Here is a 2,494-nt window from a genome sequence, read left to right as displayed (position 1 = left end):
CTTTAGCATATCCATTCTTTTATGGATGTATCCATAAAAGGATCACAGTTGAAATTGATAAACAAGAAAGTAAATTTGTGGTGATAAGGGTGTAGTTCAACTTGACCAGTTCTGCTTCGCTTCCTCCAAAACAAGATTTGATGCCGAAAGAGCGAAACATCATACACTGAAATCAAAAATCCGTTTGATTCCGTTGTCTAAAAAGAACAAATCCATCAAACACAAATTACACTCTCGGGGTCTACCGCCTCTATTGAATAATATGTTATATAACTTGCTTTGCGAGAAACATTTGAATTTGTCTCACGGGGATTCGACAGTAACTCGGGTCTCCCCCAGGGCTCATATTTAAACCCCCTTTTGTACAACTTCTATGTAAGCGACATCGACAATTGCCTTCCACAAAATTGCAGCCTAAGACAACTTGCAGATGATGGAGTGGTGTCTGTCGTATGATCAGACGAATCCGACCTGCAAGAACCCTTACAAGATACTTTGAACAATTTTTCAACCTGGGCCATTGGGCTAGGGATCGAATTCTCCACGGAGAAAACAGAGATGGTGGTTTTTTTATGGGAAGCATAGACCAGCAAAACCAAAGCTTCTACTTTTGGGTAAACCGATCACTCATGCCATGTCATTCAAGTATCTTGGGGTCTGGTTCGACTCCGAATGTACTTGGGGGCCCATATTAGGTATCTGAGTAAAAATTGCCAACAAAGAATAAACTTTCTCCGTACAATTACCGGCACCTAAGCTTTGCGCAGTGGCGATATCGTAACCAATGAGGTTTTACCGAGGTGCGATTATTGCTAGTTGAAAACCGGCACCTGGTGGGGAGCCCATCCCGAAGATCTTAAAATAGTTGTATCGAACAACTATTCTCTCAGTGATGGAGTATGGCAGTTTCTATTTTCAATCAGCTGCCAAAACACACCTCATTAAACTCGAGCGAATTCAGTATCTTTGTATCCGTATTGCGTTGGGATGTATGCCCTCAACGCATACTATGAATCTCGAGGTTTTGGCAGGCATACTCCCACTAAAAGATCGCTTTATTATCTCTTCGGTTCTTCATCCGGTGTAAGGTTATGAATCCATTGATGATCGGAAATTTTGAACAGCTTATCGAGCTAAATTTTCGCTCCGGATCCATGAGTACATATCATGAATTCATCTCCATGCAGGTTGATCCTTCTTCGTATATTCCCAAACGTGTTTGTTATGTACATCAGTCCCTCTGTGCATTTTGATCTGTCCATTAAGCAAGATATCCATGGATATTCAGATTATCAACCGTTGAGGGACTTTATTCGCACCTTCCCCCGACTCATGTCCAACCACTGTTCGTTAGATGCACTACTTTTCCGTTTCAATCTTGCCAACAGCAATCACTGCGTTCGTGGCCAAGGTTATCACGACATCGAGCACGTTATTTGGTCGTGCGAGGTGTATCTGGTCGCCAGATCGAATTTAGAAAACTCCCTTCGGGCCCGCGGAAGACAGCCCAATGTGCCGGTGAGAGATGTGTTGGCTAGGTTAGTCCTCGATTACACGTCCCATAGATATGTTTTCCTCTAAGCTATCGATGTTCGTGTGTGATTGTCCCTATATCCTTATACCCTCCTTTCCTTCCTTTGCGGGTAATTCGTCCCCTTGCTATAAACAGTAGAACATGTTGAAACGTAAATACATTATAGATATACGAATAGATTTAAGAATTGAGTGTACATCAACATTGTTACGATTTCCTTATATCCCATCCTTCTCCTAAGAATATGTCACCCTTCTAAACTCGAGTACACCGCGAGTAATCAGTTTCCCACCTTACTAACCATAGATGTAAGAAAATTGTTTATATATATATAGTTTTAAAATTATATTTAAGAATTCGGCTCCTTTAAACTTAAGTAACTGAGCCTGTAAAAATAAACGAATTAATAAAAAAAAATCCGTCAAACTACAGATATTATCGTAGCTCTGGCATCTTAATCCATGAGGTTCATGAATCATCACACCAATTGAATGAATATAGACAACGGAGATATTTTTTGATTTCTCGTCAACAATTTGGTCTTCTTTTTATCACCGCCCTCTATAATTTTAGTATTGATGAAGCATGTTGCCCATGTTCTTCAGATTAAAATCGATGTTCATCATCTGCACTGGAGTTTTGTTGACACAATAGTTAACATCGAACTGGCACAAGGAAAACGAGTTCTTTGAACTGCAAAACTTACTTGAACATCCAGTGCTATCCTATCCTATAAAGCCCTGAACATCCCTAACATGCATGCGCTCCACTGCAACTCAGCATGCACGATAAGTTTGGCCAGTTTTCCATCCTGTTGAATTTGGGCAATTAAATTTTATACACGACCTCCCGTTTCCCGTTTTACTGCCACAACAAAGCCTCCTGCTGTTCGTTTTGCCATCCGGACATAAAATGTGAGAACATTTGTACACTTTTCTACACTGGGTATATCGGCCCACT

The 2,494-nt window shown here is 40.7% G+C and overlaps 1 pseudogene; it reads left to right on the top strand.

Annotated features, from left to right (window-relative positions):
* Positions 1 to 755: 755 nt before the first annotated feature.
* On the top strand, positions 756 to 826 carry LOC129780690 (U4 spliceosomal RNA; annotated as a pseudogene).
* The last annotated feature ends 1,668 nt before the right edge of the window (positions 827 to 2,494 follow it).

The sequence above is a fragment of the Toxorhynchites rutilus genome, chromosome 3, assembly GCF_029784135.1.
Source record: "Toxorhynchites rutilus septentrionalis strain SRP chromosome 3, ASM2978413v1, whole genome shotgun sequence".
NCBI classification, from domain to species: Eukaryota; Metazoa; Arthropoda; class Insecta; order Diptera; family Culicidae; genus Toxorhynchites; species Toxorhynchites rutilus.
This window is presented reverse-complemented; position numbering and strand designations above follow the sequence as displayed.